The sequence below is a fragment of the Rhododendron vialii genome, chromosome 1a (genome assembly GCF_030253575.1).
Source record: "Rhododendron vialii isolate Sample 1 chromosome 1a, ASM3025357v1".
Taxonomy (NCBI): domain Eukaryota; kingdom Viridiplantae; phylum Streptophyta; class Magnoliopsida; order Ericales; family Ericaceae; genus Rhododendron; species Rhododendron vialii.
In genome coordinates, this window is record NC_080557.1 from 13,376,026 (window position 1) to 13,392,034 (window position 16,009).

Here is a 16,009-nt window from a genome sequence, read left to right on the forward strand (position 1 = left end):
TTATTGGATAGAACCGAGACCAAACCAAAATCGGACCGGTCTTGCGGTTTGATTCTGGTTAGGTTTCATGAATATATTGGTTAGGTTCTGATTTTCAATTTTCTAGAACCGTTTGAAATGGTCCGGTTACGTACTGATTTTCTAGAGAACCGGACCAATCTGAACCGTGTACACCCCTAGTGAAAACTCATTCTACAAATCTTACTGTAGGGGGCCGAAATATCCGAAGGTTCACAAGGTCCAAAAAGGGGGGATGAGGGTTCACACGCTGTTTGACCCATCATCAAAGCTATCACAGTTCACCTGTAAATAAGTTTGGACATCGGCCGGACCGAAGGATAGACGGAACCACGAGTACTTCACCGAACAATTATAAGCTATATCCGAACGTACGACACATGAGTTCGCTCGGGGTCTTGTCAAGCGCACGGATACAAACTTCCGTTTGTTTGGCTAGGGTTTGCTTCGGTCGGGATATCCTACGCTCGGATAATTCGCATGCCGGACGTGGGTCCCGCCTAACCTGGACGATTGTGGAACCTTCCATAAATATCTACTGATAAGTAAGCTGTCTTCTCTGACATTCGAAGTGACATCTCTGAACGATGTGACCTTTCTGACATCAACCCATGTGGCTCTGATAGACTAGGGAAGTGGTGTTCATTAAATGGCCCTGCTAGAAGGCGCCAACCGAGCAGAACGTGACACGTGGAAAGTATGACCAACTTGCTCAGCACTTCACCTCTTTGCCTATAAATAGAGAAGCATGACCACTGAGAGCGGGGATCCCAAATCTGGTCTAAAAGAACACTTCTTTCTTTCCAACATATTGTTCTGACTATACTTCTTCTCTCCACCTACTGACTTACTCATCGGAGCTTCTTCCCGGAGGAACAGCCCCCTCCGGTTCTGCAGGTACATCAAGACCGGCGTTAGCTTTCACGATCTCATCTTCGGAGATAGCCGCACCAGAAGAATCACGAAGAAATCACGCCCCCACAATTGGCGACTCCACTGGGGACGTGAAAACAACTTTCGGGGTGTTCTTTGTGTTCTTCGCGTTCATAATCAGTTGAGAGCCTGTGTTCATCTCAGATCCTGTTTGTTCTTCGTATTTGCACGGAACAAATGGGTCAACATCTCTCACCTCCGGGCCCAGAGAACTTTACCCTTGGGTTGGAGGGCTACGGATCTATCAACCTTAAGCCCCGTCAAACGGCTAGGGCGGTTCCACGCGTAGCCCGCCAACTTTCTTTTCCACCGACCGAGTTGGATATCGCCTTGGCCGAACAAAAACGTCAGGCAGCGGTTATTACCATGCTGCAACAACGACTAGAGGAGCGAGACGGAGGGTTGACCGTAACCCCTGCAAACGAACGTCCGGCCGAGCCCAGTCGACCGAAGAGATCCCACAAACGAAGTAGACCGTTTCGTCCAGCCCAAACGGCCGAACTCGCCGTTACCGAACGACGAACTGTCTTTGAGCGCCTTGATCAGGGGGTTTCACGACCTCGGCTGACGAGCATCATTCGTGCCGAGAGTACTCGATCCTCGGCAACGGGCTCCACAGCGGGAACCAATAGGGGAGGCGAGTCTCTCCGAACACAACGCCGATCCGAACGACGGATGAGTCAGAAAAGCGGGAAGAGGCCAGTGGACTTAAATGATCCACCTTGGCGACCCCATACCAGTAGCAACCGGGAATATTCATTTCAATCGCGACATGATTCCGAACGTCACGATGGGCGACACTTTGCCAACTCTGGCAGTCGACACCGAACAGAAAGCAGAGGAAACCGTTCGGAGCACGATAATACGATTATCCTGTACGATCAATTCACGGGCCTGCCAACCGTGTACCAACCCATCGACCCGGCTCTTCAACCTCGGAACGCTCCATTGACGAGCTTGAGGGAGGCACATGCGCCCTTAATGCCAGCTGCTCCACGACCGAGGGAAAAAGAGGAGCACCGTCGGCGCCATCGCCGGGAAAAAAGAAAGACTCCGGAGCGGCATACTGATGTTCTTCCCCCTGTCGTCCCGCAGATCGCAGCCGAAGGGCAAGCCGAAGACAATTCGAAGCTCGGGAAGGTAAAGGCTTCCCCCTTCGTGGATGCTATTCAACAAGAGCGGCCGCCAGACAGATTCGTCATGCCGAAGCTGAAGCGTTATGAGGCAAAAGAAGACGCAGTCGCGTTCGTTTGTCGCTTCAGGCAAACCATGAGCCTCCATAACTTTTCTGACGCCCTTATGTGTAAGATCTTCCCGCTCACTCTCAGTGAACCGATCATGTTATGGTACAATCAGTTGAAGCCCAAATCCATTTCTTGCTTCAACGAGCTAGAATTGGAGTTTAGCAAACGCTTCGTTACCAGCAACATTCAACCGAAGACATTATCGATGCTGGTGAACATGCGAAGAGCGGCGGGAGAAACACTGCGACTCTATACCGAGTGTTACTGGGAAGTCTATAACCTTATTCCCGACTGTGATCAAGGGGTAGCAGCCGAGTCTTTCATGAATGGGTTGGACCCAACCTCCGCAATGTTTCGTGACCTCTCACGAAATCCACCTAAGACAATGGGAGAGCTCATGACAATAATCGAGAAAGATTGCGTTCACGAAGAAGCAATGGCCGAGCGACATACGTCAAAGGCTGAACCTGTCAAGACGATAGGGCCGAAGAAGCAGGTATCGAACGTTCGCCAAGGGCAAGGAAGTCAGGGTAGCTCGGGCCAGGCATCGAACAAGTCGAACAACAAGGGCCGACCCCCGCAGCACCCTTAGCCACAATCCTGGACACAAACGAAAAGAGAACCCCGACCGGACGAGTACGTCGCCGAACGTACGGTATTCATTGAACCTATTTATAAACTTCTTAACATCATTGGCAAATTGCCGTTCTTTGTTTGGCCAACGGTACTCTTAGGCACCGTCGGAAGTGGACCGGGGATGTGCACGTATCATGAGGAACGTGGCCACTACACCACACAATGCCCACCTTTCAAAAGGTATCTAGAAGAGCTAGCAGCTGCCGGTCACCTCAATCAGTGGATCGATGTTCGGCAAAATCCACTTCCTCCACCTCCCCCTCTTGTTGGCAATCTCGTGAGCGTCATACAAGGGCTAGTATCCGAAGGAAGGGCGGCCGAACTTCGTTTAGAAATTGACAGGGCTGTCGCCTCTGTATCAGTCTGCAACGTGGGCGCTTCGGGAAAGCGAAAGTGGGAAGATCCGAGCTTCGGCAGCACCATAACTTTTTCTTCCGACGACTTAAAAGGAGTGCAACTTCCACATGCAGATGCCCTCGTCGTCACGATTGCTATTGAAAAATCAACCGTGCAACGGGTATTGATAGATCCGGGAAGCTTGGCCGATGTCATGTTTTTCTCCACTTATCAGAGCCTCGGATTATCTCCCGCTCAACTTCGGACAGTGTCAACTCCCCTTGTCAGTTTTACGGGAGCCCCGGTATGGCCACTCGGCCTGATTGCCCTCCCTGTGCGAGCTGGATCACGCATCCTGGAGATCGAATTTGTGGTGGTTGCTTCGCCAAGTCCGTACAACGTCATTCTTGGCCGAACCTGGCTACACGAAATGCAAGCGGTTGCTTCAACGTATCACCAGGTGGTAAAATTCGTCGGATGGAACGGACGACAGGAAAGCTTGCGAGGCGATCAAATCCAATCCAAGAAATGCTACATCAGCACTGTAACGAACAAACAGAGCTGCATGGAGGTACAATGCGTGGCTGCCGCTCCTATCCCAGTGATTGAGGATGTTGGTGTACTTGCCGAACAACGGTCAACCGAGGAGCTAATACGTTTTTCCATCCCTGGGGAAGAAGGAAGATATTTTTTGATCGGGAGTTCAATGAGCATGGACGAACGTGAGGAGATGTATCAATTCCTGATGAGAAACATGGAGGTCTTTGCTTGGACACCACAAGACATGCCGGGCGTGGACCCTTCGTTCGCCATGCACTCATTGAATGTAGATCCGAATAGGCGACCGGTTGTGCAAAAAGTCCGACGCTCGTCGGCCGCACATACCGAAGTTGTGATAGCAGAGGTGAATCAACTGTTGGAAGCTGGCGTCATTCGGGAAGTGCTATACCCCACCTGGCTTACCAACCCAGTGGTAGTCCCGAAGAAAAATGGGAAACTAAGGGTTTGTGTCGATTACACGAACCTCAATGACGCCTGCCCTATGGATCGATTTCCACTTCCTCGGATTGAGCAGATGGTAGATGCAACGGCGGGATGCGAGCGCTTGAGCTTCATGGATGCGTATCGGGGCTACCATCAAATAGCTTTGGATCCGGAAGATCAAGAAAAAATGGCTTTCATCTCGCCTCGGGGAACCTTCTGCTACAAGGTTGTCCCGTTCGGCCTGAAGAATGCAGGCGCCACCTTCCAACGCTCCATCACGAAGATGTTTCCTGGCATGCTCGGCGTAAAAGTAGAAGCTTATATCGACGATTTGGTTTGCAGAAGCATATTCGCTCGGGATCTGGGAGAGGTCTTTGCTGTTCTAAAACATAGGAAGCTACGTCTCAATGCCGAGAAGTGTGCGTTCGGCGTTAGCTCGGGGAAATTCCTGGGGTACATGGTGAGTCGCCGAGGAATCGAAGCTGACCCAACCCAAATTTTGGCTGTGCAGAGGCTCCGAGCTCCGACGACAATTAAAGAGGTACAGCGGCTCACGGGGATGGTTGCTGCCTTGAACCGTTTCATTCGACGTTCAAGCGATCTCTGCCGCCCATTCTTTCGAGCAATCACAACAAGCCGACGCAGATTTGTATGGACAGAGGAGTGCGAGCAGGCTCTGCGATCTTTAAAGCAATACCTATCTCACGCTCCTTTGCTCGTCAAGCCCCTGCCCGAGGAAGATCTATATCTTTACCTTGCTGTTTCCGACCATGCAACGAGCGCGGTTCTTGTTCGGAGAGAGGGGATGGACCATCAACCGATCTTCTATTCCAGTAAAACGATGACGGATTCTCAGACGAGGTATCTGCCTATGGAAAAGTTAGCGTTGGCTCTCGTTTCTGCTAAAACGAGCCTCTTGCCCTACTTTCAATCCCATAGGATTGTGGTCCTCACTGAGTTTCCTCTCAAAGCTGTCTTCGGAAAACAGACACGTCGAGCCGGATCCTGAAGTTCTCTCAAGACTTGGCCAACTTCGACATCCAGTTCGAGCCTCGGACAGCTATCAAAGGGCAAGTCCTGGCCGACTTCTTTGCCGAACTCACTCTTGGCTTACGCGACGAGGCCAATGCCCTGGAAACTGCCGCTGAAGAAGCTCGAATTCAAGAAGAAGAGGTTTTGGAAGGGCCGTCCAGCTGTCATGCCGAACCACTCCGTGCTCGGTATTCCCTCGGACGCAAGAAACCCAAACGACAATGGAAGCTCTTCTCCGGCGACGCTTGGCGACTGACCGTCGATGGAGCATCTAATGTTCATGGAGCTGGTGCAGGCATCGTCCTTGTCTCACCCAGCGGGACTGTTCATGAAAGCGTGGTTTCGATTGGGTACACGGCGACGAACAACGAGGCGGAATATGAAGCTCTAATTGCAGGCCTCCAACTTGCTCTTTGGCTGGATGCAGATTCGGTTCATGTCTTTTGTGACTCTCAGCTCATTGTGGGGCATTTAAACGATGATTATCAAGCCAAAGATCAACGTATGAATGCTTACGTGAGCCACGTCTTAGCTTTGTTCGGAAGATTTGGACGCGTAGAAGTGGAGTGGATCGCTCGGGAGCATAACGCCCATGCTGACACCCTTGCAGGTCTTGCTTCAGTCTACAAGACCTCGGGTAGTCGCACCATCACCTTTGACGAGGTCCCCAAACCGAGCTTCGAAAAGCCGTGTGAACAGGTTATGGCCATCACCCTCGGCCCAAGCCAGCTGGATTCTGTGATTGCTTACCTGAAGAAGCAAGCGCTACCGACGAACAAGCGCGAAGCGTACAAAATCCGTTGCCGAGCGGCCAATTTTTTCTTGGGACCAAATGACAATCTCTACCGACGGACTTTCACTGGCCCCGATCTGCGTGTCGTCCACGACGACCTTGTGCCAGCCGTTCTGGAAGAACTTCATTCGGGTAGCTGTGGGGCTCACTCAGGAGGACGGTCCCTTGCACAGCGTGCCCTGACACAAGGCTATTGGTGGCCGAAGATGGTCAAACAATCCGAAGAATACGTGAAGCTCTGTGTTCGGTGTCAAAAGCAAGCATCTCTCATCCACCAGCCTGCGTTCCTCCTTAAAATGATCACCAGTCCGTGGCCGTTCGCGGTTTGGGCTTTTGACATAGTTGGCAAGATGCCGAAGGCGCCTGGAGGATTTGAGTACATGCTCACTGCCACCGATTTGTTCACCAAGTGGGTAGAAGCTTCCCCCATGATCAAGACCACCGCCGGGGACGTGGAACGCTTTATTTGGAAGCACATTATCTCCAGGTTTGGCGTACCGTACGCCATCCTTTCTGATAATGGCTCCCAATTTGTTGCCTCCGCTCTCAAAGCTTTTTATGCGAAGCGCCACATTACCATCCAAAATTCCTCGGTGGCATATCCACAAGGTAATGGACAAGCCGAAGCATCGAACAAGACAATCACTCGGGGGCTGAAGCGCCGTCTGGATCGGAAGCTCGGTAGGTGGGTGGAAGAGCTTCCACACGTCTTGTGGGCCTATCGAACGACACCTCGGCGGTCCACCGGCCGTACTCCGTTCGCTATGGCCTACGGAATGGAGGCTGTCCTCCCTTTATCTACTATGATCCCTACAGCCCGGACGGAGAATTTTAACCCTGTAGACAACAATGCTCTTGTGGGTGCCAAGTTAGATTTAGCCGAAGAATTCCGTGACAATGCTAACCTTCGGCACGCCGCGTACCAGCAAGAAGTTGCAAGGGGCTACAACCGCAATGTTCGTGCTCGACCATTCAACGTCGGGGACTTAGTCCTTCGGATGGTTACCGAAGCAACAAAGTTGACCAAGCTGAAGGATCCCTATGAAGGCCCTTACCGAGTGGTGGAGAAGATCGGGCACGGTGTCTATAAGCTTGCTGAGATGGATGGAACGCCAATCGCCAATCCATGGAATGCTCAAAAACTAAGAAAATTCCATGGCTAGTGTTGGCATTCCCCATTTGACCGCTTCCGTTTATTTTTATTCTTGTACGGGGGTATTTCATCTAGCCCCGGTAACATCTTTTGCTAATTTGTTTGTTCGGGTGAATTTCTTGAAGCCCATGCTAATTTGTTTGTTCGGGTGAAATTCTCGAAGCCCATGATAATTTGTTTGTTCGGGTGCAATTCTCGAAGCCCATGCTAACTTGATTGTTTGGTTTAAATTCTCGAAGCCCATGATAACTTGTTTGTTCGGGTGAAACTCTCGAAACCCGTGATCACTTTTTCGGTTCAGTTTTCCCATCCTACTGCCTTATTCTATTCCTCCGGTAATACAATAGGGCAGGGGGCTACTATATGGGTAAACCTGAGCTCATCCCTTAGTGACTTCATAAACACATAAACAGTCCTCCCGAATGAAAAGACTTAGAAAATTTCTGAGTTATGATGTATATACCGAATAAAAAGACTAGGCAAATATTTATATACTTGGAAACAACATCCATACCGAACGAATAGAGGATTGTCATTCAAATTCAAAAAGAAATTCTTCATGTAGTTACATCCACTGGTTGACAGGGTTCTCATTGTTCGGAGCCAACCATATTCAAAAATATTCAAAACAAAAACTAAACAAGAACAAATTTAATCTGCTGCAGCGTCGGCTGGGGCTGGTAGGGTTGGAGCGTCGGCTGGGGCTGGTAGGGTTGGAGCGTCGGCTGGGGCTGGTAGGGTGGTCGAGTCGACAGCGTCAGCTGTTGTCTCCTCTGCTGTAACTTCGGCAAGGGCGAAGGGTGGTATTTCCACCAGACTCCTCCTCTCGTCGTCAGCTTCAACGCCTGCATCGTCAAGACCCATATTGTAGCCGAGCATAAAGCTCTCTTTGTGCTGGCCCTCTTTGATCTCATCCTGCACTTCAAGGATTTGATCGGTCACGTCTTCTTCGGCCTGGGCATATCCTTTCTCGTACTGCCCCAGCACCTCTTTCTCCATCTCCTTCTTCATTTCTTCCCTTCCCAAGGCTCTCCCCTCAGCCAGCCCCTCATCTTTGCCTTCGGCTCTGGTTTGCTCGGTAGACTCCTGCAACCCCTTGATGAGGTCGTTTTGATTGGTGACCTGGACCTCGAGGCTTTGCCTCACGAGCTCGGATTGCTCCAAGCCCTTTTTGTACTCCTCGGCCAGGGCCTTGTTGTATTCCACCGACTGCTTTTGCAGTTTTGACTTCTTGTCATACTCGGTGAGATGAAGCTGGGCACTCATTATGGACTGGGTGGCCTGTAAACAAAGCAAAACGAAAGTCATTCTGACGAAATAAGGCATTTGTGCAAAAAAAAAAACCATTGCAAGTATAAAAGAATTTACTTACCCTTCCAACGTGATAGTAATATTCACTCAGGGCTGCTTTCAGAGAAGGGGGATTCTGTACATCCCTCGGCAAAGCTAGCCCCGAGTGGAGAGTGAAAGCCAGGGAGGGGTCCTCCCTCAGGCTGTCCGATTTGAGAACCTGTTTCTTGCCAGGTGTGATGAAGCTGGGCACCCATGGGGTGTCAAGGTCCAAGGCAGTCACCCTCCCTTCTCCTTCTGCGGCGGCTTCCTTCGGGTGCTCCACTTCTTGGCCCTTTCCCTTCGAAGCCGCCCTCGTCTTCTTACTCGCAGGCGGTTCCTTCGGGGAAAGAGGGGCGCTCAGTGGTCGTTTTTTGGAGGGTGGGGGAGGTGGGGCTCTCTTGCTCGGCGCCGAGCCCGAAGCGGCTGCGGTTCCGGCCTTCAGTAGTTGGGCCTTCTCCCTCTCTTTTTCTTCCAGCTTCTTCTGGAGAACTTCCTTGATATTTCTCGGAGGCATCACTTATTGTTCAAGGAAAGGTTCTTCTTCGGTTGGAAGTCGGATTGACCCTCGGAGGGGTTTGTCGGAGCTCGATTGAAGCTCTTGTGGGATGTCCTCGGACTGCTCGGGCTCGTCAGTTACCTTTCGTCGGATCCGACCGCCGTATGTAGCTTTATATTTGAGGATTGTTGGGGCGTCTCTCTCCTCCGCTGGGATAGTGAGCAGGGAGTCGGCAAGACCGCAACCTTTGGCCGCCCTAAACAGTACCTTGTTAAGCTTGGTAGTATCTGCCGAAGAAAATCATGAAATCGTCAGCTAAAATTGACAAGTGAAATCAGAGCAACAGAAGGGATAAACATCTGAAATAACGGACAAGTGCTCTTACTCGGCGTTCCCCTTCGTGTGGCTATTTCGAATTGGCCATACACTTGTTCGGGGAACTGGAAGTTGCCCCGAACCTCGACGTAATCGGAGGCCCACTTCTCCGAGTCGTACATGCCCTCGGGAATGATCTTTTGCATCTTTCTCCGGGAGCAGAGGTAGTACCGAGAGTACCTAACGTTTCTCGACACCATATAATTTTCAAAAAAGTGTAAGGCTTCTAGTCGAAACATCTTCACCTTGGCAAGGGCGATTACCGAGTGAATGATGCGGTAGGAGTTGACGCTCAGCTGGCACGGAGTGAGATTGAAACGATGAAGTATCTCTCTCAAAACTCTGTGCATCGGGAACCGAAGGCCCCCTTCTGTGATTGCCATCAAGGGGACGGTGACGTGTTCGTCACTGTATCTTATTCGGTTCCCTCGAACTGGTGAAATGATAACGTCGTCGGGGATGTCGTAAACGGCTCGGAAGGTGTCCAGGCTCTTCTTATCTTGGAAGCATTCCAAATAAGGGCAGGGGTCCTTCCCCGTTCGGTCAGGAATCACATCGGGGTCCATCGGGACGATCTTCCTCTTCACCTTCGGCGGATGCGACGAGGATTCCCCAGCAAATTCGGCCCCTTCATTCGCTCGGCTTGACGAAACAAGTGGAGTCCCTGGTCTCGACTCGGCTTCGTCAGCTCCTTCGGCCTCTTCTTCCTCTTCTGCTTCGTCATGAGGACTCTCGGATGACGACTCACCTATATCTATAATATCGGGGTCCGGCCCCACTGTTCGGAGAGGAGCCACCATGGCGGGGTAGTCGACTCCTTCTACACCCTCGGGGATCCTTCCACTTGATCCCGTTCGGTAGTTCCGGGCGAAATCTCTTATAGCTTCAGCTAACCCTGGATCGGATCTACCAAAATCCGAATCTTCGGAATCCACCGACCGATAAGATTCGCCCGAAGAAGTTGACTTTGCAGACTCCATACCTAGAAACAGATAAGTGCATGGGATAAGACCGTTAGCGATTTGCATGGCCAGGAATCTAAGTGCCTACGTTCGTTGTTCTGTGTCGTTAGGGGAGATCCCACCTCTGCTCGGTTATTTCCCGAGCGATATCCCTTCGGATGAAATTCCGAAGGAAGGACTTATACCGCTCAGGGAAACGATGGGGAACCCTACGCGTCCCCAATGGGGAAACAGAGATTGAGAAGCTTAACAGGGCTTGTGAAGCTTCTTAAAGACTGCCCCTTTGGAAAAACCTCACGTCTGAAGGTGTTCACGTGTTCGGAAGAACATGATTTGCAGGTGTTCACGTGTTCGGAAGAACACATGAACACCTGGGTTATCAGGCGATCGTTTCAGTCCAAACAAAAAGGAAAAAGCCAACAAAAGGGGCAAAAGCACTCAAAAAACACACAAATCATACCAACGGATGAAAGAACTTGAGAAATACCTTAGAAATCAAGAGAAATTTGTGATCAAAACCTTCAAATTTGCAGATTTCTGGCGGTTTTTGGTCTGAAACGGTGTTTCAACAGAGACACGATCGAGAATGAGAGAGAAAGTGAGTTTCTCTCTCCTCCCCTTGCCCCTTTTATACTGAGTACAGAATTCGAAGCGGTTTTTCACCCTGACCGTCGGATTTGGGCGGGAGACTGATGTGCCTCTCGATGAAGGACGCGTGGCAGGTGTGAAGCGTGCCGTACCACTACCCAATGAAATCGTGACACCTGGCATTGATTCAAATCGACGGTTACAGAAGCATTTAATGAAAGCTGCGCGCACATATCGAAGCGTTCCAAGCATTTCTGTTCGTTCGACTTCCACAATTCGTCCAGTCGATCGTTCTTCGGATTTATCGTTCTTCGGATTTATGGTTCTTCGGATTTATGTCTGCGTTCGGCCAGATTCTTATTCAACTCCTCTTTCATTTCCGAGCAAGAAAAGAAGGAGTTGAGGGGCTATTGTAGGGGGCCGAAATATCCGAAGGTTCACAAGGTCCAAAAAGGGGGGATGAGGGTTCACACGCTGTTTGACCCATCATCAAAGCTATCATAGTTCACCTGTAAATAAGTTTGGACATCGGCCGGACCGAAGGATAGACGGAACCACGAGTACTTCACCGAACAATTATAAGCTATATCCGAACGTACGACACATGAGTTCGCTCGGGGTCTTGTCAAGCGCACGGATACGAACTTCCGTTTGTTCGGCTAGGGTTTGCTTCGGTCGGGATATCCTACGCTCGAATAATTCGCATGCCGGACGTGGGTCCCGCCTAACCTGGACGATTGTGGAACCTTCCATAAATATTTACTGATAAGTAAGCTGTCTTCTCTGACATTCGAAGTGACATCTCTGAACGATGTGACCTTTCTGACATCAACCCATGTGGCTCTGATAGACTAGGGAAGTGGTGTTTATTAAATGACCCTGCTAGAAGGCGCCAACCGAGCAGAACGTGACACGTGGAAAGTATGACCAACTTGCTCAGCACTTCACCTCTTTGCCTATAAATAGAGAAGCATGACCACTGAGAGCGGGGATCCCAAATCTGGTCTAAAAGAACACTTCTTTCTTTCCAACATATTGTTCTGACTATACTTCTTCTCTCCACCTACTGACTTACTCATCGGAGCTTCTTCCCGGAGGAACAGCCCCCTCCGGTTCTGCAGGTACATCAAGACCGGCGTTAGCTTTCACGATCTCATCTTCGGAGATAGCCGCACCAGAAGAATCACGAAGAAATCACGCCCCCACACTTACTTACCATCCATTTTGGTTTGGAAAACTCTTGCCCTATATATCATATATGGGTTTCCTATAAACTGGTCAAATATATGGCAAACACTTTAATTTGGATAGATCAGCATATGGCAGTTCAACACACGTGGGCGAGCCGGCATGTATGATTTGGCCAAACCACCCTGTCAGAACCCCATATGGCCGACCACAAAGAGGAGCATTGACCTTAGGATGAGTTAGCCGAGTAATAATGTCCAAACCAAGGAGAGGGTCAATTCTTAGAATGAGTTGGTCGTCCGGATTTGCTTGTCCAAACACCGTTTGTACCGAACTTAGCACGACTGAACCTAGCAGCTTGGTTAATGCCTCGATCGGATCAGCTCCTGCCTTGTACAATATTGTCCGTTTTGACCGCCCAATCTCCTTGGACTTCTCAGTAGGTCACCCATTGCAGCATTGCTGCAGGACGAGCACACTTAATTATGAAGTTCAAATTAGCTTCAACACTCTCATGGCTTTAAAAGGTTTTGTACAAGATAAGGGCATGATCTATTTTATATTGATTATCATTAAGCCCCATCCCACTCCCTCAAGTCCCCTAGGGTAGTGTATATTAGGATCAACGAATGGCAAAAAAAACAAAACAAAAAACCTAAGTTTTAATCCTAGTTATCCTAAATCTTTGAACTTTAGTGCTTCTCTCGAAAATTTAAATTTAGCATTAATCCCCATTGAAATTTCATCCACTAAGACAGTATCACCTACAAACAACATACACCACAGAAAATCATCCTAAATATATGTCTAGTCAACTCGTCCATAATTAAGGCAAAAAGATAAGGGCTCAAAGCTGACTCTTGGTGTAGCCCGATAGTAATTTTTTTTTGAAAGGGCCCTACAGTAATTGGGACACTTGTTTCTCCTACTGGCGATCTAATAGTAGTGACGGCACCTTCATATAATATGTCTCTAACCACATCGATATATCTTTTTGTGATCACTCACTTTCGCTCTAAAACTCGATATCTTTGAGCATCTATCATAGGCTTTTTCGAAGTTTATAAAAATGAAAAGGTGAACCTTCTTCTTTTCCTTATTGTCTATCAATCTCCTTAACAAAATAAATTGTCTCCATGGTTGATTTCCCCCCTATAAATTCAAATTCCTTCTCCGACACCATTGTCACCGTTCTCAAGTGATCCTCAATAGCTCTTTTCCACAACTTAATTGTATGACTCATCAACTTAATGTCTCTATAGCTGTTGCAACCATGAATATCTTCTTTATTCTTAAATATAGGTACTAATGAGCTCCTCATCCACTCGTCAGGTATCTTTATAGTTATAATAATCTTGTTAAATACTCTCTCTATCCCATAAAGTTTGGCACTTTCATTATTCCAGCCCTATGAAAAAATTTACTATATCTTTTAATCCATAATGTTTTTTATAAGCAATATGGATTTTATTTAATAGATTTTAATTAGTTCTATTAAACAAAGTTTAAAAAATTGCCTAAAACGTTATGGATTGAAAAATATATGCAATTTAAAAATGACACGCATCCTTAAAAATGTAAAACTTTATGAAACGGAGGGAGTAACTTTTTCAACCAAAGACACCCCATTATACCAAGACTTTTCCACATTTCAATAGGAATACCATCTGTTCGATTGTCCCTAAGACCTTATCCAGTTTCATCCCTCTTCAAAGCAAACAAAAGCAGATGCAAAAAAAAAAGTGTTCAAATGAGCCAGCTTGACCCCTCCGGAAAACTTGCTATTGGTAGTAAAATTTCAAGGCCAACAACTACGTACGGAAACCCATTTTTTTCCCTAGAAAACTCCATATACAGCAGTTAGGTTGGGCAGGCAGTTAGGTTGGATTCTTAGTTACTCCATCTTAATTGCAAGCCAAACTGACAAGGAAAGGATAACAAAAGGAAACATGATCTCCATTAAAAAAAAGGTCCCCTTAATTGCATAGTTTCACAAGTACGTACTGATTGTCGAATGAAAAATTAACCAATGAATCAGCATCAACGATTGTCAATCATTGCCGAATAAATTATTCCGAGAGGAGCGCGTGGTAATTTTTACTCCCCTAAGAGCATCTCTAGTGGTAGAGTTAAGGGCTTAGTTTGGTCAGAAGACATAGTTAACTAACTCTAGTTTGGGCTTCCAAGTGACTTTGTTAACACTTGACTAACTTTAACAAAAGTTAACTGTGTGGTTAGCTGTAGTGTGGCAGCTAATGAAGAGAGGGAGAGGGAGAGGGAGAGGGAGAGAGAGAGCGAGAGAGGAGGGTTGGGTCCATCAGCTTACATGCAGGGCCGATCAAAGATTTTTAGTGCTCAAGGTCAATTAAAAAAAAGTGTGCCTTCAAAGAGTTACAATACTTAACATTTTTACAATAACAATCACAATACAAGAAAGTCAACCCAATATAAAGTTCTATTAATCATTACATATGAACACAAGATACAAGATCGTCATGATTTTGGGGTGAGTTTGGAGGGAAACGATTTTGGGGAGGTGTTATTAGTTGGTTTGGGGGAAATGATTTTGGGAATTTACTTAGGTTTATGAGATGGTAGGTTGGGCTAAATCATTATCTTTAATTGGGCATTTTTTCATTATATTGGGCTTAAAAAGAGTTCTTCTCAAACCCAAATAATGAAAATTTTAGAGTGCCCTAAAAATTAAAATATGTGGGATGTCCAAGGCCCTGGCCATATTTTAACTAACACCAACACACATCTTAACTATACCACTACAACACACATTTACTTTCTAAATTTATATACTCTTATAACAAACAAAAATAGAATCCCACTTTATACACTTTATGTCATAAAATGTAATTTTTAGCAAACACCACTAGAGATGCTCTAACACCATTGATATTATTATCAGTGTTATCAACTCTCTTGTGTCTTGTGGACTACTAGTCGTAGCGCTTTTGTCCTTACTTTAATTAGGCCTCGTTAATGAGCGTTGGAATTAGATGACAAAGATTAGTCGAGTTACTTGTAAACAGGTCCGAATATCCAAAGTTATAAAAATAAAAAAAAAGATCTTGGCCTATGGGGCGAGGAGGGATTCATGTATGAGGGACCCCACTCGCTTTGATTTCTTACATAGAAACTTTATAGTTTGCAGCCAAATTTCACAATTTTGATCCCACAAAATTTGTTTTACTTGCCCCTAACTTACTTCAAAAGCAAAGAAACCCAATCATTGCAAAGAAACCCCAATCATTCTCTCTCTTTTTTAGAGTTGATAGTTATATTATAGCAAAATTATATTCACCAGTGTGTAGGGCTACTATATGATTAACTTTTTAATTTAGTTATTTTTGTCGATAGGAAAATAGAAAAGATAAATTACATAAGGATCTAATTTTTAACCCCACCAACTAAAAATTCTTGCTCTGCACCTACTTGGTAGCCTTCAACAAGACTTCTACCGCACACAAGATATTTTTTTTATCTCATTCATTTTAGCTATATTTTACGTATAAGGAAAGATTAAGGCAACACTTTGCACATTAATATGCACTACATGCTAAGGTACTGTGACATTGTGTCATTGGGCAATGTAAAATTACTTTTCATTCATTGCCCAATGATACAGTGCCACATAACTTTGTTGTGCATACTATTGTACAAAGCATTGTGTTTCTAACATACCTCTTTACTTATATAATTATGTTATAGACTAGATACGTTTTTAAAAATAGCTTTCGTATATTGTATTCGTTTCCATAAATCAGCCAATACTACATTTCAAAATCAAAGTTGACAAGTTGTAGACTCCACGAAAAGATAATTTGTCGTAATGAGTGAAATTGTTTTGATCCAACCCGTTGTGTTGATAGTGTTTTTGTTTTTTGGCACAAATTTTAACTATAGTTTATACATGTATTTACATACGTA